Below are 17581 nucleotides of genomic sequence, written 5' to 3' on the forward strand. Positions count from 1 at the left end.
TTGTCAACAACAGATAATTTATTATGGCTGTTCCAATTTCACTTGCTTGTTGTCTAAGGCAGTGTTTGCAGAGCCCCAAGCAAAGCAAGATGATTTAAATGTATAAGATACAAGTATTTGCACTACACATTTGTGGCATCAGAGCCCCAGTGCCTCAGCTCCCTTTGCTCCTTTGCTGGTGGGAACAGATAAAGGAGGAACAGCCAACAGCTGAGGACAGAAGGTGGAGACTGCTGAGTTCAACCCAAAATGAAGCACCTGGAGAATTTCAGCTGAGTTAGGGCACTCCTTATACTCCTGCTTGTCTCACACTAGAAGAGTTCTGGAGAAAAGCATCCTTTCCTGTCTGCACCTCCAAGTATGCTGGCCTGCCAGGCACCTCTTCTTCCTTTGCTCTCTTTCTCCTGCAAAGTGTATCTATAAACACAGGCAAACAAGGTATGAAAATTCATCTTGAGTTGTGTGGATTCTCTGTCTCTCCAGGGAAAGACATTAAGGGCTTTCTTTTCAAATAAATTCATGGTAGGCATTGCTGGCAATTTAGCTTCCAGCCAGTCTGAAAGATCTGGAGCAGTTGTGCTGCTGACTGGTGCAAGTATTTCAGAAGGCACCTGCACTTTGGGTGGGTTCAAATCAGTTGTTTTAGTGTACATTGAGGCCTCAGGAATTGTATTTCTTGGAGGGGGGCATGTTTCTATTTATGCAAGGGAAAATTCTTAGAGCATAGAAGACTGAAAGCAAACAGGAATGTTTACATTCAGGAAGAAGGTTTATAAAGCTATTTCTAGTTATATATAAAATGTAAGGTCTTCCAGTCCAATAGGTCTAATCTAGTTCCCTGCTATTTTAAACAGCCATGTTAAATAATCACGTTCATAAAACAATCAAAGCTCCATCTGCTTTTCTATACTGTGCTCTGTCCAAAACACCTATAGACAGACTGCAAATTTAACTGGCAGAAGGGTGAATACTTCTGGTTTGATCCCACATGTCTTCCTGTTCTCCTGGCTCATAAAAACGATTCACTAAGGGCACTGTTTGGCACCTCAAAGAGTGGCATTCATGTTGTAAATGCCTTTTTTCCCCCCCCCTCAAATCCATAGCATGAAAGATTGTGCTTTTCCCTGGGAACTAGAGATGCTATAAAAGCCTAGAAGCAATTAGGACAGAAATTGCCTGATATTCTGACAGCTTCCCTCCTTGCAAACTGCAAGATGAGAAGCACGTTTAGGTGGGAGGACAGTAAGTCTCTAAGTAAGCCTTTCTGGCTTATGTTGCAAGTGCTAAGGAGCAGAGGGAGTTGGCCCTGGAATTGCCTATGCCTTAGATCATGGTGGGTGTATGTATGTGTGTCTTTTCTTCAGACTCAGATGTGATAGCATGAGTTCTGTGAATGCCTGTCACTTCTCCTGGGTTGCAGCACTGACCCAGTGCTGTCCTCTGCCGGAACCTAGTAGCTGAACCTCACTAATTGGGCTGATTTGAACTGTCCTGTGCCTTGCAGTCACAGGTGGGTGTTGCAGTGACTGAAGTACAATGACCTGACCCAGAGGAGACCCATCATTCTGCTTGGTTATGAACAAAACGGAACTCTCAAACCTGAGATTGTTAAGAGATGAGGAACACAAAAAAGTGTGCTGACATCCTAGAGAGGCAAGAAAGGATCTTACAGGCCTGCTGTATGGGCAAATCTTCCATCAGTGTAATTTTTGGAATCAGTATTTTCATATCTGGAAGACTTTTACCTGATTTAGTTATTTAGCCATAATCATTATTTAAGGGTCTGTCCCCAGAGTCCTTGGCTTCCGCCACGTACTGGGATGCATAACTGCAATTTGTGCTGCAGTGCTGAGTGTTTGAGTGTTAAATATGATATAGAGGAGCAGTTACACTGTTCTCAGGAGCAGGTAAGACCCCCAGCTCGTCTTCTGAAAGCATACTCTGTTAAAGCCAAAATTCAGCAGTAGATGGCACCAGCAGGATACTAAAATGGGCTTTAAACACTTTCGTAGGGTTTCAAAATTCCCCAAATGTTTCACAAGACACGCAGACAGCTAAATAAAAAGTCTAGCAGCAGTTACTGGCAGAGGTAAATCACGCTGAGTGGAACAGGGTGTCCTTTTCAGCAAAGCACAGCCCCGTTAACATGCACAGGGGAGCAGAGGATGAGATGAACATCACGTTACACTGAGACTGCAAAGAGTGTTGGTGGGGATGGTTCTGCTCCAGGGACACCTTTCCAGCAAGGCAAGACGGGCAGCCTGTCCCTGCAGCAGGGGCGGGGAAGGTCTGTTCCCTGATACACGCGCAGGTTTGCACTCACACGCTTCCAAGTATACATGCATGTGGAATAAGAAGTTTCTAAGGCATAGAGAGAGTGTTGGTTAATAACTGCTGGGAATTTGCTGCGAACAACTCCCCACAACATCCATCATCTGCAGACTTAGATGATGCTCTATGGGGAGAATTTCTCTTGTGTTTTCTAGCAAATGCTTCTGAGTTAAGATTCTGTCTCAAATGTGGACCAGGGTTGGTATTTTATAGCTGATGTCTGTGGCCACATTGAATATTTAATATATGTAGAGCCCATGGGACCCTAGTTCTAAAGTGCTATGCGCTACAGAGCTATGGTTTCCTCTTTTTTATTTTCTTATTTTTCTCAAGAATGTGCTATAGAAGGGACTACTTAGTGTAAAATATTGACAAAACTAGTACATAGATAAGCCAAGCCAGGACAGTTCATGCTGGTTTTGAGTGTGTGCTCTTTTCTTTGCTTTTGCTTTTGACACATACTGCAAAAGAGTGATCACTTGGATCTGTGTCCTGCAGTGTTTGAAGTAAAGGAGGTGAATACAAATTAACCAGCTCTTGTTCCTATTCTTTCCTAATTAAATATGATTGTCAGGGCATTCATGAATGGTCATAAAAGGAGACAGAGAGAGAAGATACTACATTTGAAAACTCGGCCTCCACTTTTGGATCAGCATAGCTATACCTTTGGAAGGACTGCTGAGTGCAGGTTTCAAAGCTGCTCGTAGGGCCACAGTAAAATGCATTTATGATTTGCTCTTCAGAGTTATTAGTGGCTTTCATTTCAATAGGATAACACAGTGCTGATTTTAGAAGGGGGTGCAGACAGTATTTAAGGGTGCTTTTTAGCTGTAGCAGTGATGCCACCAAATAGCTTCTGTTTAAACACCTTTTTTCTTCAGACTATCTGGCACCCCTTACATGCCACTGTAACTTGTTGCTGAAACAAGATTTTCTGTGCAGCTCTGACCTGATGCTTCAAGGCTTGTTCTACTGCAGAGTGTAGTTTCATTTGGCATAGTGGTCTGACCACCATGTCTGAAGGTTGTTTGATAAATTCTAATGATATATAAAAAAGGGTGGACACTATATTTTGCATTGAAATGATCATTAAATCACTCAGTTGGTAAGCAGCTTTGCAGTTGAAGTGTTCCAGAGATAGTAGGAGGAATATTAGTATGCACAAGAAATAGACCTGTTTCTCCAAAGACTGTGCAGTAGGGGAAGACCTTGTTTTCTAGATCTTTTTAACAAAGGTGTTATGAGAAAGAATTGCAAATGAACCATTCTTTCATGAAGGCAATTTGCATTTCATTAGCCTTCTGGTTTTGTTAATTGTTTTCACCTAGAGGAGGTGGAAGAGTTCACTCTTTGTTTGGAAAATGACAATGCTTTCAGAATGTAGCACATTTTATTGATGATGGATGGGACCAATTTTTTGAACATTTTCTGTTGCTGCTAGCAATTTTGATGGAGATGATGATGCCCTTTCAAAAGTAAATTGGGACCTTTTCAATAGCTCACTCAAAGTTTAATTTCCTTGTATTTCTATGTATGCAGCTTTTCCAAGTAAAAATAATATTTTTCTTTTGTGTTTCTCTTCCCTTCCCTCCCTCCAATTCCCAGGGTAAAATGTAGCACCACACCCTGCAATAATGTTTTCGCGATCACCTTTGTAAGGCTGTAACTTCACAAGAATTCAAAAAGCCTGATGTGCTATTAGCATTTTCATCTTCTGTTGTGTAGGTTTGAGGGAACACAACTGAACTTTGCTTTTGCAGCACAGAAAAAAGCAGAGAGGAAGAAAGGATCCATAGGCTTCATAGGGATATGGTAGAGATGACCCCAGCTGGTATAGTCTGCCTTAATTTCTCACTTGTGTTCGCATGGCTCTGGCTCTCCTGGGCTTATACTATCTTCCAAAAGAGTCTTTTCAAGTGTCTTTAAAATTCTAGTCCAGGCACTAATTTGTGTGCAGCCAGTTTGGATTTCTGTGTTCAGTCTAAGTGTATTTCATGTGTCTCATTACATGAAGCATCTTGATCAGCACAAGCTTGGGGTGTGAGTCTGTGCTTGAGCTGAAAACAGTAAGCTGGGAAATAAAGGTAGGGGGATTCATGACGCAGTTCAATGGATGAGAAAGAAAACATTAAATTCCTGTTGGTGTGTGGAGACTTGTGATTTACATTCCTGCTCTTTTTATTTTGGGACTTCTCCCCATGCAATGTGACTTAGAGCTTGTGTGTGAGTTAGAAATAGAAACTTCACTGGTTTTTGATTTTCTGATGTTTGTCAGAAATGCAAATAGTGGTGGATTAATCTTTCCCTGACATTAAGTTAATCAGTGAAACATTCAATGGAAGGAAGTTGAAATTCATGCCGGCAATTATTTTTGCAACTGCTCGTGCCATTTTGTTGTTATATGGAAGTAGCCGTGACTTGTCTGACACCTCTTCTACTTCCATTGCCTTAAAGAAAAAAAAAAGAGATACTTCCCCTTTGAATATAATGTGTTTATTAAAAGAAGAAAACAGCTGCACACTCTCTAACTTGGGTGTCAAATCTCCCATCATCAACCATCACAGGGATAAGGTTTTATTTATTTTATTCATTGTCTCAAGTGTTCAGTGTCTCAGGGGGAAATATTTTATTGCTCTCCAAAGATCCGTAAGGCTGTGATTGTTTTATAAAGCTGACAGCATTAGAATCCCTGAGCTTTTGCCACTGACACCATTTATACAACTCTGAACTTTCAAACCTTTACTTCTTTTACTGTTCAGCTACTATTTGTTTCCATAGTCACATATGTATGACTTCATTGCAGTTCACAATTACATTTTCTGGAGATTAGCTCATTGATATATTGCACTGGTCTGTGCATTAACTGCTTGGATGAACTTAGTTTTCATAGTCTGTTGGTGACTCAAAATTTGCCACAGTCATATGATGAAATGTGGGAAACATCTGTTTTAAGTAGTCTAATGAAAATCTGAACATCTGGAAAATACTGGTAAAGAAGCTAATTAAGTTTGTCAACTTACAAATTGTTCTAGCAGGAAGTATTTAGGAGCAGCAGATAATTGAGATTTCATTGCTCTGGCCCCTTGTCCTTGTCTTTTGTTTATTTTAGTGTAACTAAACCGACTATTTTACTTAGCTTCTTCCAAATCCACCCTCCGGACACAAACTGAGAGGTAGTTATCAGGTGCTGTGTGGCAACAGGCTGCACTTAGAGTAGGAGAAATGAACACTGAAAACACACTTTCTTGCCTATGCCTCATGTTTTAACCATTTTGAAGCTGTCAAATAAATATTCAGGGGTTGAATATATATTCAACTTCCAAACACACTGATGACACTTTCTGATCCTCTCAGCTGATGACTTTGCTGCTGTTGCTCAGGTCTTTGACAGTTTGCACATGGGTAGGGCAGAGTGATGTCTTTTCAGGAGAAAGCTATTGAGAGGCTCCACCTAACACTGAGCTTGACAGAGAGGCATCTGTGGGATTACCAAGAATATCTGCACTGGCTTCTATCTGCAAAGTATTGCCTTGCTCAAAATATCTGAGATTGGGCAAAGCACATTTTTTACACAAAAAATACTCCCCTCTTTGTGTCAGAGAGAGGTTTTCATAAACCGTAATGGGTTGAGACCTCAAGAATAATCACAGATCTCGGTATTTTTTGCTTTAAGGGCAAGAGGCAGCTCTGTCTTAGTTTCACAGACATTAAGTTATAGAAAAGGAGTATATTCTAAAAAGTCAAACCCAAACCTTAATGCCCCTCAGATCATACCTCTTTCAGTCTAGGGGGAGAAGAGACACACAACACAATCATATGCAGTTTTATTCCTCTATGGACTACTGGAAGATGCTCAGATACAATGGTGACTGTCACAGCATTAGAAACTCCATGCATATTAATTTTTAAAAGTCTGCCTGTTATTTTTCCCCCATTTCCTGTCTCATTTTTGCATTTTTTGGAAGGTAGTGATTTGCTCTACTTAAGTGTGACCACATCTTACTTGGCTTAGGCCCTTGGTGAAAATAAAGCTTTTGCCACCATGAGTAATACCTTTAGATGCAAAGAAATTAAACATTAAGGGCTTTGCAGTGTTACTCACACAAAAGAGAAGATATTATCCAATAGACTTCTTTGAAAACACCTTTCTGCAGCTAAATCTTTAATGAGAAAGGGTTTCTTTGGAGTTTCTTGTGAATTATCCACAGTATATCTGAGTCTTCTTGCTCTAAAGAAAGCAGGCAAAATTTTACATTGAATAAAAGCGATTCCCCAAGCAATGCCTGCCTATCCTTCCCACCAGAAAAGAAGACACATGAATAAATTAGAGTACAAATGAATGTAAATGTCGAGTGAATATTTCAAACAGACAGTGGAAAAGAAGAAATGTACGTTTTTGTCTTCAGCAACAAACACCCTGGTGACCAGATTTGAGAGTAACTAATTGAGCAGTAGTTGTTATTACTGTCTCTTGTCTTTGCAGTCCACAGCAATTCTGGCTGGGTAGAGATTTGGAAGCAGTGGTAATTTTTAGGTTCCTTGAATGGATTTTAACTGGGTTGTTTTTTTCCCCCATATATTGAGAAATGTGAGCATGCTTAGAAAAAAAATTAAATCATTCACAAATAAGAATTTTTCCTTACCTGGAGTTCTCTCCAGATGAATAGTGCGAGTGCATGATTTGTGCAGACAGGCATTGACTGATTCTGTTTCTGGGTTTCCTGCCAGTGCTCTGGAGTGGTGTTGGTTGTTAAAAATTTTGACCCAGTAAAAGTAATTCATAAGAAAAGTGTAGCGTTGTTTGAGGACTGTACCACTGGCTGTAAGGACTAGTGGGCCCTGGGAGAACTGATCTGTGCTCTGTTTGGTGCCTCTGTACAATTTTTCCTCCAGTGATGGTATCGCTGAAGACTCTGCTGGGCAGCGTGCTTGTACAAAATCAGGAGAAATAATCTTTTTGCCTTCCAAATTCTTGTCAAAATTGGTTAAATATTAGCTAAGAGCTTCAAAGGTTTGTAGGAGGCAGACACATATGAACACATGTGGAAGTTCATACATGCAGAGGGTGACTGCATTAGCTTCACTGCCATATGAAAACAGTTTGCAAAGGACAGCAGTGTGAATAATTCCCAGATTCTGAGGGGTTAGAGTTAGGATGCTGTGCGGTTTACAGTAATGACAGAGCTAGCTGCTGAGAGGAGATTGTGACCTGCCACTCCTCAAAGGCTAAAGGTATTTGAGGAGATTTAGTTTGTTGTTAATCTTTAGGTGTGCACAGGCATAATTTCCTTTTTTTCTATGCCAGCTGAGACTCTGCAGTCCTCTGGTGCAGACTAACCCAGCTTTTCCGACCTCAAATCTTTTATGTGCCAAGTGGCTAATGAAGAATGCATTTGAAATTATATGTAAAAACAGTGCAAGAACCTAAGGAGAAGGGCCGGAATTGGAATCTGGTTTTAACTGGGCTTGCTGTTCTGTGCTGGCAGCATTTTAAGAATGCAATCCAGCTTCTTAAGTGCCATAATTGCACCTGTAAATCACTTCCAAGTGACCTAGTCTACATCTGCAAATAACTGTGGAATTGAAAAGAACAGGCAGTGTTTTCAAATCCCCCCCGGATCATTTTCACTTCTTAAAGAAAAAAAAAAGGAAAAAAGGATTATTCTGAAGCTTAATGCCCAAATGTAAAATTCTAAGTGAAACTAGATGCTCACTTACTTTAAAGTCTCGGTCCTCATTACATCTTCTGAATAATGAGGAAAGAAAAAGATACAGGAAAGTATCTGCTCTTGTCTTTCAAACACTCCATTTCTGAATTTGGAGGTCAATTAAACAAATGTAGGTTACATTTCTGAAAGCTTCACACCTGTGTCTAGAAGTTATATTTAACATGAGAGTCAAGATTTTGTTCATTTTCCACATATATCATCACGACTCCTATGAGTTGCATGTGATATAATAGATAATTTTTTTCTGTTTAGGCTATTGCTTGAAATGACTTTCTGTTTCTTTTGTTTTACTTCCTTTGTTACATGTGGATATTATCCACTTGATAGAAATAGGAGAAATTGTTTTGGCTTATTCTTGCCCTGTGACTCCTAATTATCCACTGTTATTGACTCCTATATATATATGACTCCTAATTATCCAACTGTGTCCTTTGTACTTTTCCATCTGTTGGTTTTGGGTTTGGTGTTTTTTTTTTTTTTCCTTTCAGTATTTTGGATGAGGAAGAACATTTCTATAAAAATCTGTTCTTTCCCTGGAGCAAAATGGCTCAGATACACTCCTGGCTGCAGATCTGACAAGGGGAGAGGTTTTGAATAATCAGCAACTTTTATAAAGCCGATATTTCCCTCTGCAGTGGGGAAATACTTTACACAAGGACTCAGGTGCCCAGACAGTGTTATAGCTTATTCCCAGTAATGACAGCATTTCTGAAGGTTGCACTGTATCTGGAAGGAGACAACTAAAGTGGTTGCTGATTTACTGTGCAAACATGGGCTAAGACAATCTGCCTGTGGGGTAGATTGGAAATACCAGCAGCTATCACCTGCCTTTTTTTCTGCCTTTAGTGCTTGCCCGTGTCAGCTGGTACCAGCAGAGTGATAATGTAGTGACTGTGTATGCCATGGTGGTGAGCAGCTGGAGATCCCAAGCAAATCTGAATCCTGGATGGCTCCAGCAATCTCTAAAATAGCACATCTAAAGCCACGTCAGGTGAGATCCTGTGTGCTGCACTGGCATAACTTCCAGGAGCTCTTGGTGCTTTCTGTGCTACTTGTGCCCATGTAACTATAATATAGGAAAAATAGTCTCCATTTCCCAGCTTCCATATGGTTGCACTCCTTGGACAACTGCTTGCAACTGTATTCATCTTGCTTCTTCCCATCTGTGAGGAATTGGTATTTGAACCGTGTAAGTCTGATATGGTATTTGCTGAAATCATTGCAAAACTTTTCATCTGTCCAAGCTGGCTTCAGTTCAGGATGCACTCCCCATTAGAAGAGCCTTATTGATTCCCACTGGTGCTTGGAGCTCTTCAAAACAATTGTGGGCACTAAAATGCCAGTTTTAAGCCTTTGCATACAAAAATGTTTTCTGAAGAAGTGTTTGCCTTTCAAGACATCACAGATTTTTGCAATAATACCTCAAAACAGGTATTTCCTCTGCCAAGCAGCTCCCTAGGAAGCTGGATGCTCTGACTGCTGAGCACTACTGATTCAGAGCAGGAGCAATAAGTGTAATGGGATCCATGAAGGTTCTTTCCAAAAAGTTATTTGGTTTCTAATAATGTGCCAGCTTGGAAAGTTTCTAGTGTTTGGACTCCAGGTAGTTCTCACTACCAGAATACCTCCTCCCCTTACAACCATCCACTTCCAGCTCCCTGCCAAGTTGTAGTATTTGGACTAATATTAGTTTTTTCCTTGCTAAGTTTCATGCAGATGGCACAAGAACTTGCCAGCCAGTTGATCTGGAGTTTAATGTGAATTTTTTTCCTCTTGGGACTAAGCAGGCATCAAATTGCAGCAGTGTGAATCTGTACTTCACCAGTCTGAAGAAGGAATTATCTAGGACAAACGTTTCTTTCTGCTCAATCTCATCTGAAATCCCTATAAAATTAAAATGCAGACAGGAGCTAGTAATAAACATTTATATACCTTTCCAGTCCCACTGGACTTCAATCTACCACAAACACTTACTACAGCTATTAAAAAATATCGTGTATTATCAGTTGATCCTCTCGTAGATGTCGTATCTGTCCATTTGATTTGAATTTCAGTGGTATTATTTTGCGTGTGTTGAACTACAAAGAGAAGAAAAGGGTTTTGTTATTCCTTTTCATCAACTGATCTAATGCAAGAGGAAAATTGCTGGTAATTATTTTTATAGCAATTATGCTGGCCCAAACACCGTGAGTGCAAGCACATTCCTTGTTATTTATTACAGAAAGATCTCAAACCACAGACTGTTTAGAATGCACAGCATTTTAATTAATGAACTTTGATGAAACTTATTTTAATACAGCTTTGTTTTCCTTATTAAATGACAAGAAAAATTAATTACAACAGATCTGGTAGTGCTTTAATGTAGTCAAGTTGCTGACTGTATTTCAGTAGTTAACTTTCTTCCTTTGGATATGAACAGCATGGCTGCTCTACAGGTGTTTTCTCAACCCATTATAAATATGTGAAGCTTGAACTTTTATCAGATTTTATGCCTGAACATGAAAAAGAATATTTTTTTTCTTAGTTGAATTTATCTTAAGCCGCAGGGAGCTGGTTGTCTCTTTGTAAATGGGTGGCTGGTGTGTGTTGAGGTATTGTAAACCTAATAACATTTTGAGATGAGAGATATCTCTTATTTTTTAAGGATGACAGTGTGGGACTTATTCTGTTGCTTTAGATCATCACAGTTTATGAACTGTGTTATGTGTCCATGCTGTGGTATGAACCTTTACTACCTCCCTTTCTGATAATAGCTCTTGACTTACGACTGCCTAGCTGGATGAGCATTAAAAACTCACTCACCACCATATATAGAATCACAGAATCACAGAATAGTTAGGGTTGGAAAGGACCTTAAGATCACCTAGTTCCAGTTGGAGTGATTGAAAAATAACAGCTTTAATGTAGGAAGCTATTGTCCAGCAGATTATTTTCCCTGAAATATTTCTGCTCTGGGGTTCGTTTCTGCTGTTTTTCCTCCAGTGTTTCCCCAAAAACAGATTTTCCACAGAAAAGTAACATGGTAATAAAACTTCAGTCGGTGTTGCATTTTGGAAGTGCTGCTGTGCTGCCTGACAAGAGCTGTCATTCATCTGCTGCACATTCACACTCTCTTGCTCCATGGAAGGAAGGTACTGAGTGTCGTGGGCTCCTTGCTCCAGCCACAGTGCCTGGAATTTGAAAACAGTAGCACAGTAGCCTGGTGGAACAGAAGTACCTTCTTAGCTTTGGCAGGAAACATTGGCTTTGAATTTTTTCCCTCCTAATATTTTTCCATGTAGGTTTCTTATTTTTCTTCTAAGTTGCTTCCAATAGACGTTTCTCTGTGTGTGCACATACATAAGCATGTGCTTTCCTGCCTTCGGTGCCAATGCCACCAATGGACTCCATAGCAAGCACTCAGAAGGCAAAGCATTGTGAGATCTTTCACTCCTGGCTCTTGCCAAGGTAGTTTCTTTCCCTGAAGAAAATTAGCCATGCTAAATGTAGTTTACTTTTAAATATATCAGTGCAGAGTGGGAAGGGAGGTTCATCCAGTGTTATGAGGCAGCCTTTGAAGGTCAATTCACTATTCACTAATACATGTTAATTTTTGAAAGCTACAGCTCTTGATGAGTGATAAGTATCTGCATTAAATTTTGGATGTTGATACTTCTAAAATAAGCATTTGTCTTCTGATTACAGCATTTATATAGTCCTCTGATGGACAAAACCACAATTTCTGCAGTATCTGAAACAGAATGGACTCTTTCCAGAGTATCTTTTGAATACTACATTTCCAAATGGAGTTAGAGGTATAATGTTGTCTTCCATATAGATTTCAATTTTTGGTGAAACTATAAGAAATGCCTTATGACTCCTGAATGGCTGTAACAACCTGTGTGCTTCCCTAGGCATGTTTCTGGAATAATTCTCTTTCTAACTGGTGATGTTTGTCTTCTTTAGGATGCATAATTCTACTCTACTGCAGGGTAATACCTTCACAGATAGATTGACTTCTGAGTATTCTACTTGATGATGGGTTAAAAAAACAAACAAGCAAACCAGTATTCATTCTCTTATTATGGATTTAAACTGAAACAGTTTTTATTTTTGACTTGTACATTTTAGACCAACAAATGAATGTCATTAGCAGCCCTACCTGGTATTTTACAGTCTTCCCCATGTACAGCTTCCCCTGACACATATCTCTATCACTGAGTATGTCTCCTGAGTAGGTACCAGTGACTTTTCCAGGTTTGTTGGTGTTTTTTTGATGTGCCCCAAGAGAGAATAGGATGAGACAATCATATTTAAACCTGTGTCTGAAACAAAGGCTTTGAACAAAGGTGAAAGACTCATTTGACTTACTTCATCACCAAGCCCATACAAATTAAACTTACACATTACTCACAGTACGACTTGCAATTATGTTGATTAATCATATGTAACTGAGAAAATGGAAACTCATTTATAACAGGCATTATTAATCTATTGTGTCACTTTTGATTTCTTAAAGCCCTATTCCAGGGACAATTCCACTCCCAATGAGCTGGTTAATTTTATTTCTCTTCCATCTTATTTATAATTAATTTTCAAAATGTTGTTTACATGAAACAATTAATTTAACACAGTTCTTTAAAGAAAAGGAATACGTAAACTCATTTAGAAGTATATTATTTTAATACTGATACTGGAAATAGAGATGTTTTCCAAAGTAATATAAATATGAGAATGTAAGTTGACCTTTGGTTTGTTATGTAACAGAGAATAATATGTACATTTAATTTTGAAAAGTGTCTTGACCTTTGAACCATTGTCTAAGGAAAACTTGAGCTAATAATGAAAAGAATTATATGAGAAACTATTCAGCTAGTAAAGAGGTTTGTTTTTCTATGAACTGACACCATAGTACTCTGAATCTTAGGAAACAGGGAAGACGTGTATACTGACCCCCAGAAGATGCTTACAGTATCACTTTGGCTGCAGATTTTGTGTGTCAAAGAGGTTGTGTTTTCTGATTAAAAAAAAAAATCTCAGAAGTCTTATCTGTAGGATTGTTTCACAGGTAGCTTTCAATAGTAGTCTTGTGATTTAAAATGAATGTAACTGGTTCCGCATCACAGTCTAAAAACATTCAACACTGTGGCTTCAGAGAGGAAACCATCTAGTGGCTTAAGTTAGTATTGACGTGTTCAGCTAGACCCAGTTCTGATGGGTTCTCTCTTAGAGACTTGCCTATGGCTCCCAGCCGTTCTTTTTTTGCTCTTGCTCTTTTGCCTCCTCTGTTCAAAACCCTTTGCAAGTGCTGAGTCAATGCCCTGTTCCAAGGCATCGATAAACACCAACTCACAGGCATGAATCCTACTCTTTCAAGATAGTCTAGCTCCCCCAGAACTCACCTAGCATTTTGGTGGGAGCAAGCCCTTGGAGGAGGAATTACTGGCTGCTATTTTCTAGCTGTTTCTCAGTTCATACTGGAATGCTGAAGTAATGATGGGACCGTTGTGTTTACCAGAAGCTGAATCTGGGCACCACTTCAGCAGACAAAAATATCCATGAAACACGGTGGTATATTGAGTTGTTTTGTTTCAAATTCATCTAAGGCAGTCACAGACAGTGACTCTATGTAACTTTTAATTAGTATATACCTACATGATTTTAATAAGCTATTTACAAATGGATTGCTCTGTCACATGGCATTATTTTTTTAAGCTTATGTTGCTGAAGAGGTCAAATGTGAATAGCTCATTCTAAGATTGAAATAAAATATGCCAAAAGTAATGCTTTATGAGATGATTAACAATTCCCTATTCGACCTTGCTGAGAGATTGTTGTTACATCCCTTTGTTAATGTGCAAGTTGTCTTTTGCAACCAAGTGAGGCAGCCTTTTGTAATTTAGATAATAAAGAGAGTTGTTGTTGTTGTTTAATGAAAGAATGATAATTTATTGACACTTGGATCACATAATGCCTGGAGTGTAATGAAACTGAACAAACTAATTTCATTCCTCCCTGTGTACTCCATGCTAATTAAAAGCAACAATCAATATGGGTGTAGCATTGTCAACAAAAGCATTAAACCAAAAGGCTGATGACAGTTTTCCAGGATGAGGCAGATGGGAGGGAGGTTAAAAAGAAGCTAAGAAATATGCAGAAGGCAGAAGCTGGAACTTTTGCTAGAGAGATTTTTGGACTTTCAGTTGAGTTTTATGGCTTTTCTTCTTTGTATTTCATATTTTGGTGAGATGAATGATTTAGTAAAGTTTGGTGATGTCTTTTATGCCTTGATTTGAAAAGAAACTTCTTAAGTCAAGGCGCTATGACTTGCTAGTGGGCTATATAAGAAGGAGCTTTCCTGAAGGCATCTAATTTTCACAAACCCTCATGTCACAGTTGCTTTCTCTGGAGCTAGTGAAAAAATTCCCATTGCTGTTGGTGGGATCAGGATCTTGCTGTAGAAGTCCCCCTAAAACTTGTACAAGGCTTCTTGCAAAGTTCAGGGTGGCCTGACTAGAAGCATTCCGTAACCATTGTCCCAGAAGCTTGCTCAGGAATTTCAGCAGTTTGCTTGCTTTCTTCCTTTCTGTTATAATAAAAAATACTCATTTATCTGCTCCACAGATCACAGTAGAAATGATGGACACAGTGAAGATCTTTACAAATAGCAGGGAAAGGGTTTGTGTGAACACTTTGGATAACAGTTATGTGAGTTTTCTTTACCAATATTATATACATACATATATATATATATATATCTCCCTTGTACCCCTCAAAAGCATGCAGATTACTTAGTGAAATACAGAAGCTGCTGTGTAACACAAACAAGTAACTGTACTTCAGATATTGCCAAAACTAAACTGCTGAATGATTTCTCAGCTCTCATCTATTTAGTTACCCTTTGGGTGCTGAGTGGACTTTGGACTTTACTCACTAAAATTTGGTTTGTAAGCTCATTGAGGCTTTTTTAGATGAGGATGAAACAAATTCTGACAAGAGGGTACTCCTCAAGACTGCGTTGCTATAGCCATCAGCCTCTGGAGAAACAAAATCAGAGTGATTTCAGCTCCAGCAACTCAATTGATTCTGATTTCATTAACTAATGGGCAATGTTGGGGTGTCTCCTTTGATGGTGTTTTGTTCAGTGGAGACCATAATGTGTCAGTTGTAGTTTTATGTCTCTGGGGATCCTGTGGGCATAATGTGTGCAAAAATCTGAGGGATATAAGTAGGAAAAGCAGGATAGAAAACACATGTCTGCATGGCTCTTTTGGAAGACATCCCTCTGGCTTTTATGAAGTTACATCAGGGAAAACAGATCCTGCCTTACCAGTTTTTGAAAGTAGATGAAATTACCATATATCCTCCTAAGACTCAAGGCTCAAAATAACACTGTGCTGAGGGAAGCCTTCAGGGAAGACTGTGGAGACAAAGAGCAGAAGAAGGGGAAAACAGAGAGCAGATGGTTTTCTCAGGGAAATGATCAAAAGGCTGATGGCAGCCTGTTTCCAAACCGAGGGGGTGCGCAGCTGGACCAAAACATCTGGTCAGTTTACAGTGGATGAAAAATTAGTCACTTTTTAGCAAGGGCAGTGGATTCATAAATGTATTCTTCAGGGATTGTGTAGTTCATTAGCATGTTTGCAGAACTGAGTTGCACAATCTACAATTTTGAATAAAAGGCTGTTGGGACAATTTCGTTTCTGCTTATAAATTACAAGCTGGAGCCTCAGATGGAGTAAACATGTATGTGTCTATTAAGGTCAATGCAATTAGATTAGATCAGGTATGCAATTGAGAACCCAACTTTTATTTAGCCTTTTTCTCCCCTTCGCACTGAAGTGACCGACACGAACACCTTCAGGTTGAGTCTCAACACATAAATGTCCCTTGCTCTTCCAGGTAAAAATTTTACACCCTCTTACATCATGGAAGAAAAGTGGGTGCTGAATATGACCCTGAATCAGTGGGATCCTTGGTGCGTTAATAGTAAGTGTAATCACAGGACTGAGTTCAGACAGAAAGAGTGGCATTAATGGTCACACGACTTGCAATCAGAGGAGTAATTGCTCCTGTTTCATTTATGGATTGCCCTACCTAATGCAATAAATGCTATTCCACTTATGGACAGAAAGAAGGAAATTGGTAAATTGTTTTTAAAGGAGCTGAGCTCTGACACATGCATTTCACTTGCAGCAAAATGTTTGCTTGCAAAATAAACCCTATGGTACAGTGGCATCCAAAGAAATTGTTATTTCCTTTTGTTGTGTATTGATTAAAAGAGAGGTTACAGGTAAGGGCATTTTAGTTGACTGGACAAGAGTTGTGATTGATTTGTTCAGAGAAGTCATATTTTCAAATATTTTCTTTAAATGAGGCACGGAAAAGGGAAACTTAGAACTGTGTGATCTTTGTTTCCAGAGAACATGATTTCTCAAAAATTCATTGGCACTCCAAACTAAATCCCTACGAAAGGTGAGACCTCTACAAAATTTGTTTCTCACGAGAGTTCTCATAAATCTTGAGGGATTTTAATAGTAGAACCAACCTTCATAAATACAATTTTCTTCTGTAATATGTTATTTTATACATGAAAATGTTTGTGATAGAAGAAAGGTTTTAAAAAGAGATTTATTTCTCATACAGTTACTGTGTGCATTATAAATTCCATGAGTGTGGTGTGAAAAGGAAATGAAGCTGAGCAGTATAAATTTGAAGCCTTATCTCCAGTCCTGCTGTTCATTACACACATTTGTAGTTGCTTTTAAAATGTATTTTTCCACATCTGAGAATATTTCAGATAGTTTTTTTGCCAATGAACTACACAGAGAGTTAAATTCATTGCTTATGTTAAGGGACTATATGCATGTTAATCAAGGGCCTACTCTAAGAACCAAGTAATTATCTATATGATGTTGCAAAGCGGTATTATACTTTTTTATGTAGAGATAAAAATTGCTCTGGAATATGAATCTACCAGAGATTTTTTGCATGTGTGTTACATTTTCTAGTTCTGGAGGATTTCATTGGTCATAAAACACCTCAGCAACTTCACACTACTTAACACAAGAGTGATTTCTTCCTGACATTTGGATGGTGAGTTAGGCTTTACAATTGGCCTCATCTCTGTTTAGCAATCAGTGGCCCATTTCCAAGCTGTGTAATAGCACCGAGGTTTGTCTGCTGCTCCAGCTTCCCAAATATTCCTATGTACTTTTCTGGGATGTCATTGTCAGGCTCACTTGAGTGAGCTCTGCAGTCTGCGGAGGGGATAAAGGAAGGAGTAAGGACAATCTTGGAGAGGGAAGAAGAGAAGTAGTGTACTTATTTTTAATGCAAAAATCCTGTGAATCTGTGAATTATTCATAGTGCAAATAATCACTGGCAATGATTAGTGCTTTTTTACAAGAGGGCTTGAGTTCACTCTTCTCTACAGCTACCTTGATTGTGTTTCTATTATATGTTAAAGGCAAATTGGCAAATCAGTCTTCACTCTTCAGATAAACTTACCTCAACCTGAAGATTTCAAACAAACACAAATT

The 17581-nt window shown here is 39.0% G+C and overlaps 1 long non-coding RNA gene across 1 annotated transcript; it reads left to right on the plus strand.

Moving 5' to 3' along the window:
• Positions 1-236: 236 nt before the first annotated feature.
• LOC136020111 (uncharacterized) lies at positions 237-16270 on the plus strand. Its single transcript, XR_010615193.1, has 3 exons — positions 237-438; positions 14664-14747; positions 15942-16270. It is a non-coding gene; the product is annotated as an uncharacterized LOC136020111 (long non-coding RNA).
• Positions 16271-17581: the final 1311 nt, after the last annotated feature.

This window comes from Lathamus discolor, chromosome 10, assembly GCF_037157495.1.
Source record: "Lathamus discolor isolate bLatDis1 chromosome 10, bLatDis1.hap1, whole genome shotgun sequence".
Lineage (NCBI taxonomy): Eukaryota > Metazoa > Chordata > Aves > Psittaciformes > Psittacidae > Lathamus > Lathamus discolor.